The sequence below is a fragment of the Pinus tabuliformis genome, chromosome 9, assembly GCF_031772625.1.
Source record: "Pinus tabuliformis cultivar Carrire ecotype Pingquan chromosome 9, CPIR1, whole genome shotgun sequence".
NCBI classification, from domain to species: Eukaryota; Viridiplantae; Streptophyta; class Pinopsida; order Pinales; family Pinaceae; genus Pinus; species Pinus tabuliformis.
In genome coordinates this window covers 135628502-135646336 of record NC_142307.1, presented here as the reverse complement: position 1 = coordinate 135646336, position 17835 = coordinate 135628502, and the positions used below count along the sequence as shown (strand labels likewise).

The following is a 17835-nucleotide window of genomic DNA, read 5'->3' as shown; positions in this document are numbered from 1 at the left end:
GAAATCAAGAGTGGGTGAGGGTTCAAGGGTTCAGAGTCATAAAATCATGAAAAAATTGCAATGAGTGAATCTCTATGAAATTGAAAAATACAAACCAATTTGATTCTAGTTCTTGGGGTATTGCAGAAATGTCTTTCTTTGCTGTGTTTATATTATTTTATTTATATTTTTATTCTACTAGCATGAGTGTAATGAAGCTACAAATATTTTTAAGTTTTGATTGTGAATTTATCTTCAATGATACTCACATTTCAGATTTAATGATTCTAAATGTGGGTTCCACCATGTTGGAAATTTACCCACAATTATTTTTCTTTTCATTATTCATTTTGTAGAGTGTTGGGTGCAGGAATTGTGCTTGAGCAAACTCCTCAACACTTAATTTTCAACCCGAGGGTTTTGTAAACTTAGAGATGAAGCACAGGAAATGCCAGAAATGGTATGAACTTTTCCTATTTCTAATCCTACTTCTTGAAGGGAATGTTTTGCAGAATCAGATAGAAAACAATTGGAAAGGCAATTTACACCAAGGCAAATCTAGTGCTGGAATGTAAAAGACAATTTGCAAGTAAATCAAGTAAAGAAATTCCACACAACAGAAACAATATTAAATGTTGAATGAAACACTATGTTAATCTCCAGATGGATGATAAACAGTTTGACAAGTGGGCCCTTGCAGAGTTCTGCCTTTCTTCTGATCTTTCTCCCACGCAAACAACCTATCCTTGCACAATTGCAATCTTGCTTGCACTCATGTAGGTACAATATTTCTGTGTAAGAGTATATTCAATCTTCCTTACTGAAGACTTATGTCTGAGTGAAGGTGATCTAAGCCTCAGTGCTTGGAGCACTCTGTTCCGGTGTCAAGAGACTTGCTCTTGCCCCGAAGCAGGGTTCCATTTACTTAGTTTCTGGTTTACTTTCAAAAGCTGATAAGGAATTGTAACTGTAATGAAATTCTGAATTAACTAGCTGTGAGAAAGAAAAAGCTTCAACTCATTAAACTTCATAAGAGAAATAAACTTCATGAGATAAAACACTTACAAAAGAATCAATCAATAGCCTAAGTACTTTACATGTTTCAACTAGTTTTGGTACTTCATCCACAATAATGATATTCTTTACAAGTATAATTTGGTAGTTAATATAACTGCTTCTAGATCTTTTTAGAGATGAAATTTCAATACCAAAAATAGTTACTTGATTTATTGATTCATTCACTTGCAAAATAATGGGAAATAAAATGCAGGTGAGTGATTTAATGTTTGCTGCAACGAATGATTGAGCGCGGTGCAAGAAACAACACGCACTGGTAAAGGAAAGAGTTCCTCGCATGATCTTCTTCGAAAATGAATTAAAAACAAAAAGAAAGAATAGAGTAAACACGTAAAAGATATCTTATAAAAAGAAATGAACACAAATACTCTGCAAACTATGGATCCATTCCACACATAGGCTATAGAAGATAATTTAATTCAGAACTCAAAGATTAATGATTAAATTATTTCATCACACAGCTGCTATGAAATGAAAACATCATCTTCCCAAATCACGAAAGCGAGAGTGGTCAATGAACCGGGTTGACCAGGCCCTGGCCAACCAGCTCGTTCCCCTTCTAAGGAACAAAAGCAATCATCACTTCAAATAACACATCAAAGATGAAATTACATGCTGTGTGTGAAAACCATAATGATCCTCTTGTATTTACTTGATTCGGCAAATTACATTACGAAGCAGTCCAGCCCCAGAACGAGGCGATAACTAGATTACATAAACCAAAATAATAACTGATGGTTCGCTAGCTTTCCTATCTACAATTTACATCATATATATCCTTTAGCTCTAAGCCGTTTACACTAATTACAGATAATTGTCGTTCAGGCCTCTTGGCCGAACAAACTTAGAAACCGAATTACAAACTTGGCCAATGGTTATAACAACACGAGCTTCGTTGGGCCATGATTTATCTTTGGAGAAAAATCCCTGGATGCACGCCACCTACTTCAGTTTATCAGTAGTTAAACTCAGAGTTGAAGATCGAGATCTGTCCTTGTGGAAGATAGCTCTTAGAATCTCAGATAGTGGCGGTGCAAGAATCTTCCTGCACTAGTCAACTCATACATTATTAACACTACGTTCCATGATTACTTCTAGGAAATCAATATGAGTTGCAAGAATATGTAAATAACATGAAATCTACATAAAAAGATTAATAAAGTGTTGTAGCAAATCTTAATGTAAACTATGATCATGTGCAGGAAAAGGGTAACCATATTGTACTAGTGCAGGGATGAAAGGTCTTGTATTTAGGTAAAACAGAGGTTGATATTGATGGAAATGGGGTAGAAAATAGGGCAATTTAGGATACCAACATCCTCCCATCCCTAAGTTGTTGTGTGTCCTCACAGAACATTTTACCTCTGCAAAAAAACCTTCAAAAATGAGTGGTTGCACCTCAGTGCTGCACTTCAATGTTTATTCTTGTCTTTACTATATTCGGCTTCTTGTCCTGGGATTTTCGCAGCTGCTTAGTTACCTTTTTCAGGCATCTATAGCATCTGGAAACCCGATATTTCCACATCTTTACTTGCTGCTTCTGTTTCTTTACTTCAGCCCGTAATTCCACCTCACTCTGTTTCTGCCAACTCTGCTCTTTCATGACCTGGTTTAGAGCTTCCAGGTCATGGACTTGTTGCTCCAAGTCCACTATTATGCTATTAAGGAAGAGAGGACAGTAATGTACTGAGATCTTCGGGAGCAAACGCCTTTTCTACCATGGACTTAACATCAAGGTCAAGATTTTCAAAAGTCTTCTTTAAGACATCGTCGAGGATTTCTATGCTCGGGGTTTCGTTGTTGTTGAGGGTTTGGATACCCTCACCAATATTTGTGCCAGGGGTTTTAGTACCTTGTGCGCCTAATTCCTCCAGGCCGTTAACTTGATCTGCCATTTTATTAGGGGATTCCACACCCTATCCTTCCAAATCAATAGGGGTTTCGATTCCCCATTCTTCTACTACCACAGGGACTTCAGTACCCTGTCCTTCAAACACCGCAGGGTTTTTAATGCCCTGATCTTCAAAAATTGCGGGGTCTTTAGTACCCTGATCTTCACAACCCGTAGGGTCTTCAATGCCATATCCTTAAAAAACTGCAGGGTCTTCAATGCCCTAGTCCTCGAAATCATTAAGGGTCTCCACCTCTAGTTCACTAAAATTGTCAGGAGATTCTTCATGTTGTTCTTCTTCGTCCTCCTTTGCTTGGACTTCACCAGTGTTTGGTGTTGACATTGTTCTCTTAATCCTTAGGCTGCTGACGAATGTTGAAAATAATACATCATCTTATGCATTCTCCTCATCCTCCATAGTGTGTGCTACTACAACAGCAAGCACCGAGAGATTGTGAACTGTGGGGGAGACTTAGGGCGAGTCGTCGATTACAATTGGGGAGCTCGACTGATTTGTTCCTTGGCCGACAACTTTCCTCCTCGTCGAGGTCCTAATTTTCCTTGTCTTTGTTGCAGGTGGAGTATTTTCAATGACCTTTTTCTATGCTTGCAATAGTGAGCCTTTACTTCTTCGCTTAGAAGGAGACAATGTCTCTGCCTTTCTCTTTTTGCTTGCACTTGTGCTAGAAGGTTCTTCTGCATCCTTTGCTTGAAATTCCTTCAGAAATGCCTCCCATGCTATTCCCTTTTTCTCTAACTTCTTCTTGACCAGCATCGTAATGAGTCCATGGTGGCAGAGTTTGGTTACAACCTAGCTTGCACTCGCACTCTTCACATTTTTCACCATCTTTTCGAGGCTCCTAAGCAATAAGTGAGGGAAATTAATCAGTTTCCTTGCCTCAGAATGTGACAGCAGTCGAAGGTGGTATACAAATGCCAATGTATAGCATCCTTCACCTATGATAAACTTTTGTAATATAAATAGTAAATCACCATTTTCCGACCAAGGTGGCCTGTTGCAGTCCCTTTCTCTAGTTGACCTCAATCTTCTTATCAACCATGAACCACTACCAACACTTCTTTATCAACCGCTCCTTCTTAAATTAGTGCTCACGTGTAAGTGGTAGGATTGTGGCTTGCAAAATGAACTCTTCAGTAATTTTAAGTTTGAAGTACCAGACCCTAACTCAGCCTTCCTCAAACGTTCTTGCAAATTCTAGCACTACGCCCAAGTCGAAACTGTCAAATTTTTGGAGAAATGGCAGGAACCCAGTTTCTTGCAAAAGTGCAGGACTGTTCCTGTACTTAGCTGTTTGTTCAATCTTCTATAGTGACAGTGGTTCACTCCTCACGGGTGCCATTTCGAACCTCTTCCACTTCACCGATCAGACCTTCGGAAAAATTCTAGGGTAACTCCAACATTCACCAAGAATTCTGTACTAGAGGTTCCTTGCCTTCCGTCTTTGTAGACCTACTTACCCAGCTATGATGGAACAATCCTTCCACTTCAGATGTAGATCCATGTCAACGATCATCGTTATAGGTGAATCATGATGATTGGATGTAGTGGCGGTATGGGCGGCGGTGATGCAACGACTAGAATGATCTGATCACAGGTAGGTTAATGATGGTAGGATAGTGTGAAATAATTGCAAAGAGGGTGAGTGCAGGTTATTGGATGGAGTACCCTTCTGCAGTCATCATCATAATTCAATTAGACTTATTTTCAGCATTTATTAAAAAAGATTAGATTTTAGCCTTACACACCTTGCACTTTAAATATTTATCCCTAGATTAGTAATTAATGAAACAAAGCATCAATTTAAAACATGGAGTGAGTTATCATATCAACATATGTACAAAAATACAGGCCCATATATCTTTGATAAACCATTTTAGGACTGTGTAAATTGCTCCCATAGTCAATTGTATCTCTGCACTAGACCTTCTTGCATTGCATTGTGCTTGCACCAAATAATTTTACCAAATAGAAACTCTGATAGGACATACTTCTATAGCTGGAATTTCAAAAAAATTCCTCATTATACAAGAAAAATTTATTCGCCATCCTTTGGTGCTTCTCGACATGCCTTTTGAATGACTGCATCAAATTCTGCAATCAACTTATGAGGGAATAAAGAAGTGGGAAAGGGGTAAAAATTTCAGAATGGGAAGGAATATTACAACAAGGATTTCAGAACGATATCATTGAGAGGGATAAATGAAACGGGATGTGGGAAAAAAATTCAAGGGAGAAGAGGGATTCTAAGAATTGGGTAAGGGTGGTTTCTTGGAAGAAAGAGGAAGGCAATTTATTGTGGAATTTAGAAAAGAAGCTAGTGGAACATTTCGAAATGAGAAATATAAGAAGATTTTACCTTGAAGTCTACCTGCACTTGTGCAAGAAAAATAACTACAGCGGGAAGTAAGCGTTTACTTGGAAAAAATGTCCATGCAAGTTACCCCAAACTTGGGTAAGGGCTCGGTTTCGTGAACGTACTTTTTCTTTGTGGCAGCCAACATCTGTAAAATTCAAGTAACATTCCCTTTTTATGAAAATTTTTGATCTTCCTGCCAGCGTGCTGGTTTTCAGATTGATCCTTCTGCAATCATGTCAGTCAACTGATTTTCACAATTACAGGAAATTTTTTTCTTTTTATACTTTTTATTTTTTTCATTTTATTTATCTTTGATTATTTTTTCTTTAAAATAAGGAAAATAAGGAATCAATTCTTCAACAGGTTGGTGTTATCACCTACCAACTCATTTTCAAATGGCTATTGGACCTGTTGCATAAAATATCCTTTAGTAAGGGGCTGAAAATATACCCCCAATCTATGCTCATTTACCAAGAACACTGAATTTTGTCCATCAATAGTCTTGATTTCTACTGCTCCATTTTTTAACACTTTGACCACCTCATAGGGTCCCATCTAGCGTGTATGGAATTTTCTGTTAAAATGTTTGAATCTTGAATCGTAAAGGGGCACCCAATCACTTGGTTGGAATTGCTTTTTCAGAATGGACTTGTCATGCCACTTCTTGCACTATTATTGATCCAAGATGTTCTGTTGAACAAAATCCCTTCGGATTTCATCTAACTTGTTCAATTGTAGAAGGCGTTGTGCTGTGCCTCAGAGGGATCTAGCCCCAATTGGACTATAGTATTGAAAGTCTTTGTTGACACCTAATCATCGTGATTGGTGAATAACTAAAATTGATGTAAATAAATAATAGAGAATATGAATAGTCACCAGGAGATGAAATGAACAGTCTCTCCCTCATGTATATAATAAACACCAACCTAAATGAAATAAATGAATTGTCTTTGAAGAGTTACTGCCTGATCTGACATGGTATCAGAGCCAGCACCATTTTTGGCTTTTAACTGCCATTGTAATTCCCTTCTGCCATTTTTCAGTAATCTGGGTCTGCCCTCTGCCTGATAATTGCAGTAACACTTGAGCTTTTACTACTCTTTCCACGTTGGTATAATAGCGCTCCATCTACGGTTTTCCATACAATACGCTGCTGTCAGTTGCCTGAAGCCTGCTTCGTGTTAGTATATGTTTTATTCTTGCCTAAAGCTTGCCCTCCAAACTGTTTGGTATAGTTCACCCTCCAAACCATTCTGTTGGGATTTCTTGTGTCCTCCATGTGTTGTCAATAGGAATCTGGGTTTATTCACCCTTGCAATGATTATATGTATGTTAAAAAAACGTTGAGCTTCCTTCATTTGTTGTTTTCGTGTTGAAAATAAACCCAATCCAGTGCTATTTGATGACTGACTACACGCTATATGCGCAACCATCATGGTTATATCTTGTGGTTAAGGAATTTGGGTTCCACGGTTTCCTTTTTGGTGTATAGCGCATTACATCATGTTTGTAATAGATGGTATGGGTTTCCACTATAATGCTCCAGGCACCACAAGCAGTGCGCTTTTGCTTCTGCTTTAATGACCCACGTTGATTGCTTCTGAGTAGCAAGAACTGGACCACAAGCAGTCTGCTTTTGCTTCCACTATAATGACCCATGCTGATTGCTTCTGAGTTGCTTGGTTATGCGCAATGTTGATTGCTTCTGAGTAGCAAGAACTGCACTGAATGTTTTTTTATTACGAAAATTTGGACAAAGGATGGACGTGCCACTTAAATAGAATTTAGAGAAAGATAGAATTTGTTTGGTTTGCTTGTCGCTAGATATCATTAGATACTAGGGAGGTCGGTCTTGTCTGCAAGAACGACTTATCCGAAAGACAAAATGGCGACTCCACTGGGGACTTGAATTTTTTATTTTCTTTTACTTTGACTTGAGAAACTGTGTTTTTGTTTCTGTTTTTGGCTTGATGTGTGTGGGATTGGGTAGGTTTAATAGATCTTGAATTATTTTTTGTTTTTCATACTTTTGGGAGAGGACCGCACCCTCTGCTTGTAACACAGTGCGGACCTATCCGTACTTTTTCTTTACACACAGAGTGGTACGGCACCTGTGTGAACTGCGGGCATGCAGACCCTATCAAAATTTTGAAAAACTTAAGATTTTCTCTTTCAGTCAGCTTAGGATTTGTTTAGATGTTTTTAGCCTCTGCCCAGATCTGCACGTGACTTGTCAGGAACTTTTCTTAGGTTAATTCCATTAGCATTAGGGTTTTAGGTGAAATTCCTAGAAGTTTTGGTTGCCAGGCTTGATTTTCATTTTGGTCTTGTAGTAGCTTAGAGCTTAGAAGCCTTATAAGCCTCAGATCACCTTGGTTTTTACTGGCCTTCTTATGAGTCTGACCGTTTGCAAAATCTACCATTGTTGAGGAATCCATCTTGTGTTTCTCTTTGCGAAACTTCGAAAGGACTTCTGTTAAAAGTTTTGGATTTCATTTTTAAAGAAAGATAGAATTTGTTTGGTTTTCTTGTCGCTAGATATCATTAGATACTAGGGAGGTCGGTCTTGTCTGCAAGAACAACTTATCCGAAAGACAAAATGGCGACTCCACTGGGGACTTGAATTTTTTATTTTCTTTTACTTTGACTTGAGAAACTGTGTTTTTGTTTCTGTTTTTGGCTTGATGTGTGTGGGATTGGGTAGGTTTAATAGATCTTGAATTATTTTTTGTTTTTCATACTTTTGGGAGAGGACCGCACCCTCTGCTTGTAACACAGTGCGGACCTATCCGTACTTTTGCTTTACACACAGAGTGGTACGGCACCTGTGTGAACTGCGGGCATGCAGACCCTATCAAAATTTTGAAAAACTTAAGATTTTCTCTTTCAGTCAGCTTAGGATTTGTTTAGATGTTTTTAGCCTCTGCCTAGATCTGCACGTGACTTGTCAGGAACTTTTCTTAGGTTAATTCCATTAGCATTAGGGTTTTAGGTGAAATTCCTAGAACTTTTGGTTGCCAGGCTTGATTTTCATTTTGGTCTTGTAGTAGCTTAGAGCTTAGAAGCCTTATAAGCCTCAGATCACCTTGGTTTTTACTGGCCTTCTTATGAGTCTGATCGTTTGCAAAATCTACCTTTGTTGAGGAATCCATCTTGTGTTTCTCTTTGCGAAACTTCGAAAGGACTTCTGTTAAAAGTTTTGGATTTCATTTTTAGAAAAGAAAACAAAAATTGGTTGGTTTTTGACTGATTTGTGGTTCTGGACAAATTAGTCCTTAGTTTGCTTATAGCTAAGTAAAACATCCTTGAAAAGAGATCTTGTAAGCTTTTACTTCAAATAGTTTTTAGAATTTATAGATCTCAAGATTAGATTTTATTTTTATAGTTTTGAGTGTTTTATAAAAATAAAAAAATCTCTTTTCAAAAAGTTTGTTTTAGTAGTATTTGAGTGTTTGAAAGAAAAGGGAAATTTTCGTGAGCATAATTAGTTGTCTCGTTTTTGAGTGTATTGGAAAAGACAAAAAGCTCTTCTTTTGATTTGTTTGTTAAGGAAAGATTTGTTTTTACAAGCATTTGCATTCTCAACTCTTTCCTAGCTAGAAATTCATTGAAGGGAAAAGATTGCTCATCATCTTAAGTGCATTTTTTAGTGATTTGGAGTCGAGTCTTCACACCATTAGTTTCATCTTCGCACCTTCTGAATTAAGAAAAAACCAATAAAAATAACGCTTAAAGTAAAATCTATCTAGTAATATTTTTATTTCTAGGGCTCTATATCACCAACATGGCTTAGGCCAGTATCTTGGAGTAGGGAGTAATTAACTCTCCAAGATAGTAAAATAAACAAGTAGCTGTATCTTGTGGTAGGAGATAAAATCCAATTGTTACATCTATGCTTTGGGAAAGATCCTCTTAAAGGAGAAGCACGAGATCATATCTGAACCAGTGTGGGAATCAATCCTTCCTCATTGGGAATGATAGAAGATATTCACGTATTAAAAACGGTAAACCTCGGATTAACCATTGTCGAGGAGCTTGGGGTCACTTGTTGGTAAACCTTGGATTATGTCAAGGAGCCTTCAAGGGGATTGAGCTTGTTACTCTGCCCTTGCGTGCGTATTGGATCGTAGACTGTTCCCCCAGGTATATTTGTTTCCATTGGTAACCTTAGTGACCATATTCTATAGGATACTTTCCTAAGGTGACGGTGGAGGGAAGATCCCACTGTACCTGGAGCAGACGTCGGCTAGACTCACTTGGATTTTCTAGGGGGTTCTCTTCACTCGAGATGGTTTAGTGGAGAAACTTGTGCCAGTCTATTCATTAAGCAGGTTGCCGGGGTAACTGTTTCAACCGCCATTTTTGTATTGAATTCTGCAATGTTGGATTTCATCACCAACTAGTGTTTTCGGTATGGAAAGTTACTGTTTGTGTGTGGTTTGATCTCCTAGATTATTTAGGCGTGTGATTCAAAATTGTTTGGTTATTTAGAGGATTTAGGTGGTTTTCATTGAGATTTTTCTTTGTTTGCGTGTGAAGTATTTAAAATATTTAATCATGGCTGAATTACCGAGGAAGTCCCGTAGACTTCAGGGCCAACCTCCTGAGTTTTCACCAAGCCAGCCTGAAGGGTTACGAGCCCTTGTAACTCCTAGAGACAGTAGAGTTGGGTAACCTGAAAAATGAGAGCCTTCATTAGTTGTACATCCTGATTATCAAGCTCTAGTAACAGATTATAATCCGCAATCTATTTCATTTTCAGAAATTACTGGTAGCTTTTCATCTACTAGTGATTTAGCTGAGGAACCTGAAATATCTGAACCTGAAACTGAATTTGCTACTACTCCAACATCAGGATTTGCCTCTCCAAATTCTAATGGTCCTGGTTCACCCAGGGTAGAAAGAGTAATTACCCAAAATCTTCCTTCTGTACTTATAGCTATTGAAGAACTTGTTACTCCGGAAGAAAGTATCCCTATCCCTAAAAATCAACCAGCTATAGAACTTAGGGAGCGTGAATCGATCTTTTATAGTCCACCTAGGAGCAACGCTTGGTATCTTTCATTGACCAATTTTTTGGAAAACCCGGGACTAAGTTTTTCACCACCTCGCATTCCTTTTCACCCAACACCTAGGGGTTATTATCCTCTATTAAATATGTCAAGACAGTCATCCATGTTTTCTCAATCTCTAGAAACCTTTTTATTCGGCGGTCCTTCTGTTCCCTCTGGGTATCAGTCACTTACTGGTACTTTTTCAAGAGCATCTCCTCAACCTATTGAACAAGGGTTATTAACAGGTAATAATGGAACTAATACGTTGAGTGTAGAAGATATTCTTATGATGTCAGGTACTATTCCTAATCCGTAACCTCAAGGTGGCCAGTTACCGCCTAGGGGGCAGCCTCAAAGTCCTCAATTATCGCCTGGGGGGCAACCTCAAGGTACCCAATTTCCGCCTGGGGGGCAACCTCAAGGACAGTACATACCTACGGGACAGTACATTCCTCAAGGTCAACCCCAGACTCAGTATGTACCTCAAGGTCAACCCTAGTATCAATATGTACCTCAAGGCCAACCCCAGTATCAATACGTGCCTCAAGGTTATCAACCTCAAGGTCAGTACCCAACCCAAGGTTTCCAACCACCTTCTGGTCAATCATTTGTCCAAGGAGCTGGAAATGTACCTTTGAATTATCAACCCTACCCTCAACCCAGTTATGGTCCTCAATATTCTCAACCTGCTATGGGTCCATACCCCGAAATGAACTTAGTGTGGGATCCAACTCAATCTCAACAGATATTGCAACCAAATGTGCAGTTGTCATCCCAATCTGGACAACCCTTGGTTTTTGGTTCACCCCAGCAACCTGTCCAGTCTATTGTTCAAACTTCTGCACCTTCTGTAGTTTCTTAGCCTAGGCCTAGTACGCCTCGTACTCCGCCTCAAACGACCGCTGCAACTGTTGCAACATCTATTCAATTTACCTCACCTACTTCTGGAGTATCGACAGCTTCGGTTTCTACTGTTCCTATATCAACTCCTCAAACATCTCTACCTCAGTCTGGATCCATAATTCAGACTTTGGTTCAAATGCCTATAGGACAACCTAGTCCAAGTACGGTTGTCACAAGTAAACCTCAATTTACTTATCAATGGTACCAGGGACAATACCAATTCGGTTATGCTCTGCAACAGCCAGTCTATCAGTATCAACCGTACCCTGGATATACATATCAACAACCTCAACAACCCTAGTACGGTCCGGTTAATCCTGGTTTTCCGAGAGGATATAATATCCCAAATGCAATTCCAATTCCTAGTTATCCTGGATATCCTCCTCTTGGGGCTGGTCTCATGACCCAGGGTTTCAGGGACCCTAATCGTCAGTTACCATTCATTGCAAATTTGGACTTGCTTGACTTGTTTCGCCTTACGAACGATCTAATTAACTATCTTCCGTTTTGGCTGCCAATGCCGAATAACTTGCCTAATGATATTCCTAAGTTTGAAGGAAAATCAGGAGAGGACCCGTCGAGCCATGTGATGACTTATCACCTCTAATACGTGTCTAATTCCATTTCATATGATTCAATCCATTTAAGGCTTTTTCAACGCACTCTAATTGGTCTTGTGGCCAAGTGGTACATTGAGTTACCGCGAGCCACTTTTTATAACTTTAGTCAGTTAGCTACTTCGTTTTTAACTCATTTCAGTTGCCAGTCAGATATGACAATGGCACGGAATTATTAACTTCATTAAAACAATCAACGTCCACTTACATTTCAGATCACATTCATGAATGGAGACGTTGACGACGCTTAGTGAAAGTTTTTATCCCGGATCAGATCTTAGTTGAATGGTTTGTAAAATCTTTATTACCGAAGATCACTGAGGATGTAGCTAAGGCAGGAGTCATTACTGAAGAGCAAGTAATTTCTCAAGCTCAGTACCTTGACTTAGTTTATACGCAGTCAGGTACGTTAAACGAGAAAATTCCTGACCTTCCTAAACAAAATCAAATAACTGCAACTCCTTCAAGGTCTCATGCCGCTGATGGTATGATTGGTACGGTTAATACCAAGAGTAAGAAGAAGTCTTCCAAGAATTCTTCTCCTATTATAACTTTACCAGATTCCCTGACAGGAGATTCTTCTGTGGAAATTTCCGCTGATATTCATGTTGTAGAATCATCTACAGCCAAATCAAAATCCGGCAGTAAAAAGAAAGGGAAGAAGAAAAATAAAACAGATAAAAATTTGAAAGAGAAACCAGAAAAAACGGAATCAACTGATGAGAAATGCAAACCTCGTTATCCTTGTCTCATTTGTGATGAAGTGCATTTTACAAGAGACTGCCCTCATCGTGCTGAGGTTGCAAAAATTTTCAAAGGTTCCCAAATGCCTGTTGTTTTGAAGGATCCTTTTCCTAGTCAAGGTAGTAAGATGATAGGTTCTTCCTCAAATGCCTCCGAAGAACCCATAATGATGATGTCCCATGTTAGGATTGCGACTCGATCACAAGATTATGGAAGTAAAAGTCCTGTTGATGGTAAGGAAGCAGAATCTTCTCATTCGAACCCATCAAATTCAACTCTCGGTTCCGATCCACTACAGATCGAGAAACCTAACCCAGATTTAGCAATCAAACCGCCCGTCAAGGGTATACTTCGAAAGTCAACTTTCAATCAACATGTGAGAGCGGCTCAGAACTATAACATTGTTGAGGATTTGGCTATTTCACCTTCAGCAATGTCGGATTTGGAAGTGCTTCAATCATGTCCAGCACAGCATAAATTGCTATTGTCGGCTATAGGAGCTGTTGACGTTCAGGACTCGAACCTAATAATTTTCAATCTAGAAAATAGTACACCACGCTTGCCTCATCAAATGGCTTTCCAGATTCTAGTGTTAGTCAAAAACAGACCTTGTTATAGGATTGTGATTGATGAGGGAGCCTCAACGTGTATTATGTCGATACAGTGTTGGAGATCGCTTGGTTCTCCTACGCTTAATCAATCCCCGACAATTATAAAGGCCTTTGATGGCCGTGGGTTCCATCCTTTTGGCATTCTACATGATTTACCTATAGGGGTTGAAGGCAAAAATGTTAATCTAGATGTGGAGGTGGTTGATGCCCCTCTAGATTACAACCTTCTCTTGGGTCGTAGTTGGTCTTATGCTATGACAGTTGTCATTTCATCGGTCTTTCAACTTATAAAGTTCCCTCATAATGGAAAGATCGTAACTATAGACCAGCTGACTTACTTTTCATCTGACCCAGCCTCTTCTGAAAGTATTCAGCATGTCGGCAAAATAACTATCCCGTATAAGGATGTTGGAGTAGGACTAGTTAAAGATTCTGGTTTACTAGGTGTTATCGGGAAAACTAGTGTCTATGAAGAGATGCTAGTCCCACTAAGGCTGGTAGCTACCTTAGAAACAAACAAACTAAAACTACTTTCAATTTCCTTTATGAGAAATAGATAAGAGGGGAATGAGGAGACCAACCTCTGTCTTGCGCTTGGTTCCTCGCTCGATTCCTCTCCCTTCTGATAGATCTTTGCCACTCGCTTCCTCGTCTATCCAGCTTCAAAGAGCACCTGTAGAATCAAAGCAGCATAACACTATCCAAGAACATAGATCTATTATCATAAACAATATAGGACCAGATATATATTGACCCCATAAATGCATATAACATCAATCATACAAGAATGTGGAGGAAAACTTGAATAGCTTTATTGATAATCAAGAAAGAGCAAAGAGGATTACAACCAATTGTTCTGACCCAGCATCATCCTCTCAGCAAGAAATCCCCTCTTCACCTCATGAAAATCCTAGATCACCCAACACTATGATATTGCACCAAGAAACCAACAGAAGTTCCTTAAAAGATACAAAATTCCAGCCTCCGGATCTCTGGGATGAGGGATCCATATATAGATGTTTGCAAGGGGGGTGAGTCAGCTTTTTAGAGTTGATTAGTGTCCTTTCTGTTATCACAAAACCAGTACTAGGGGCTGCAACCAAGCAAGGCTTCATGTAACTGTTTCAGACCATACTTTAGATTAGGAATTAGCCTTCCTAATCAGAGAGGGCTCTCTCACAACTATTGATAAAATCCTTCAAACACTAGATGGCTAACTCTTTATTCACTTATGAAAAGCATAACTGGTTGGAAACACATCAAACTGGCTCTCATTGGGCTATGGAGTCTATAATATCAAGTAAACAAGGAAAACACAGTGACCTCATGGAAATCAAGGCTCTTAGCATTACATGTCAAACATATTCCACCAACACATAGCTTGCTGTATACACAGGAAGTCAGAGCATATAATTATGAATTCTGAGTGATTGCATACAACAAAACCATAAAATAACATAAAGTATAACACATCATCACTACATTTGATCATGACAATCCTTCGAGAATCTTGAGAAGAGAATAACTCTGTTTTACTATTACTGTCAAAAAAGGTCTTACAATGGCCCAAAACAACACTGTTTTTCTATTAAGTATCCAACCCCTATTACATCCTAGTTTTCACCATATATAGGAATACATTCCTCCTCTCTAGAATGAGCTCGAATGCCCTATTAACTCCTCCTACATGCTTCTAACTAATGCATTAATTACAAACATGCTGAACTGTAATTACACACAATCCTAATCAAACTAAAATATTAATTCCATTCTCCTCGTATGCTGGATGCTTTCTTGAATGCTTTGACAGCTGTCCTCCTTCGATTAATCTGATATGGCTGAGCTACAGATGCAATGGATGCTGACTTGGGATGCTTGAAAGCGCTGATAGCTCATTTAATGACCAGAAGGTGTGCTCCTATTTATCGGCTTCTGTCTCCCAACATTCTCCTAAAGTATAGCAGCCTGCTCCCAAATGTTTTAATAACCCCAAATATGGAATGATGCCAGGCTTCTGATGTGCTGTAGGTGGTATTTGATAGACAGCTGTTCTTCTTCCTCAACTCCCGCTCACCGTGTCAGACTAGCTGCTCACAGTATCACACTAGCTGCCCTGCGCTTTAAATCATCACCTACAGCAGTTTCGTAGCGCGCTACGAAACTGCTGTGTGATTTAAAAACACAGTCCCCCTCACTGGTTTTCTGCTAACACTGTGCTACATTTATTAATGATCTTCCTCATTCCAACAAATGAACAACAATTTGCAAATAATCCTGTTTAGCTGCCAGGCTTCAATGTCAATAGCTTTTCCTAAAAACAAACTCAAACAGCATGCCCGGATTCCTCTGCTTTCTGGAGATACTTTTAGGCCTGCCGAAAGGTTCTTGTAAAACTTGTGAAATTCCAAGGTATCACCTCCAGCCTTGCGGACTTCAACCATAAAAAGAGAAGGAGCTACTTCAAATACCTCTGTAGCTACATTCAAATGACCCTTTCTTCCAGTCTTTGAACCTTGCATCTTCATCTTGTAATTTCTCTTTTGCACATTGAATCCAAGAGGCTTTGCAGCTTCCTCAATTTTTGATACTATCTCGTTTGCAGGGCGTTTAGATGCAAACCTCGTTTCTCGCTTAACCATACCCATGTCCATTTCAAAGAGATTGCCAAGATTGAGACCCTGGGACATGGAGATAAGTTCAAATGCATTCATCACCTCTGGTTTTGTTTCCTTTTTTTTTCTGTAACAAGATGTTCTTCTGAATCATTGAAAACAGCATCAACATCATCCAGATTTACATCTTCTTCTTCATTAAACTTGGGTGGCTTATAACCTTTCTTGAACCATTCATTGTCTAAAATCTCAGGTACTGTAATTCGTGTCTTAGGGTTTGGGTCCAAAATCCTTGTACTTAATTTCTTTGCACCAGAAGAAAACCATGAAGGGCACGTAAAATCTGCTTTATATATCTTTTTATACAATGTCATAAGGTTTGGATCATCAAAAGGCAAGTAACCTGCCATTAAAACAAATAGGATGACACCACATGACCACAAGTCTGCAGTTGCCCCATCGTAACCTTTATCATTGATGACCTCAAGAGCAACATAATTGGGTGTTCCACAAGTAGTGTGAAGCAAACCGTCATCCCTGACTTGTTGAGACAGTGCACTTAGGCCAAAATCTGATACTTTAAGATTTCCATATGTATCCAGAAGCAAATTTTCTGGCTTCAAGTCCCTATGGTAGACACTCCTACTATGGCAGTAATCAACAGCATTAATAAGCTGCTGGAAGTATCTCCTTGCTTCATCTTGGTAATAAACCTAATGTGCTCGAGGTAGCAGTCTTGCCACGAAACTCTTATTTGTATATTAATTCATCAGCAAGTTTTTTACCCACCGCACTATTGCCAAGGATGACAGCCTTTAACAGAGTTCTTCTACAAGCTGACATGATGAGCTCGAGCTTATGTTAAATGAAGAAGGAGTCGAAAAGATCTAAACTGTTCCATCTATTGATCACTCCTTGCAAATCTTCGAGCAACGAGCATCTTTTCCTGCTCTGATACATGCTCATGCTCTAAAAATCCTCTGCGCCCTTGGAACTGTCTTGTTAGGCAATTCATTTGCAACTCGTATTCAACCTTGTGATCTCTTCCAAGCAGCAAATACTCTACCTGAAGTGACTTCAAACACTTGCGCCCACATATCAAGCTATTATAATAGATATCACAGTTTCATTCACCGGTTCATATCACAGCTTGTTGCGTAGCTTCAAATAGATATATAGCGTATATATTTCCAATGAGAGTCTTTATTTCAAGTGAACGAATTCCTGGAAACAGAATTGCCAGATGTCTCATTATAACAACAGTGACTATTGATCACCCCTGCCACCTGTTTGCGTAGAAAAAGAGGTCTTATGAAGCTAGGCCACGATGATAATGAGCTACGTCTGTTTCATCAAACACTTGCGCCCATACATTAAGCTATTCCATGAATTTGCCACGGGACCAAAGACGTGTCTCTTCATAGACTCTAATAATCCCGAAGACAAATCTTCCAAAATTGATTCAACCTTCATATTGATAAAGGTTCTGGCTTTTAGCTTCCTCGACCTTCGACATGAACACTTTCAGAACTGCATTCTTCATATCTGCCTTCGCCTCCTCCATATGGATATTGTCGGACAAAATGATACAAGTAATGCAGCGGCCTTAGCTCTTGGAAATCCCATTGTCCTTCTACAACTTTTCGCTCTGTTTGCCTTTGATAACGCGGGTTCAATCCTCCATAATAGTGTAAGAGGCTCGAAAACATATGATAAGCCAGAAGATTGGCCACTAAACCATAGACACTGTGATCATCTCCATAAACTGGTTTTTTCCACAAAAGGCTTGATAATTCGCTATGCATGGTTTTGAACAAAATCCCTTGCTCCACAAAGTAGTTCAACTCTTAATAGGGGTAATCTCTGTTCACAAGTGCATACCTTGGAGTATGAATGCGAAATTTTTGAAGGCGCTCATATTTAACCAAAACCTGATCAACTTCTTTTGGGTGCTCCCATATATCCTTTT

The 17835-nt window shown here is 39.1% G+C and overlaps 1 pseudogene; it reads right to left on the bottom strand.

The window, feature by feature from the left end:
- Positions 1 to 2972: 2972 nt before the first annotated feature.
- LOC149147468 (CBL-interacting protein kinase 23-like) lies at positions 2973 to 17430 on the bottom strand (annotated as a pseudogene).
- Positions 17431 to 17835: the final 405 nt, after the last annotated feature.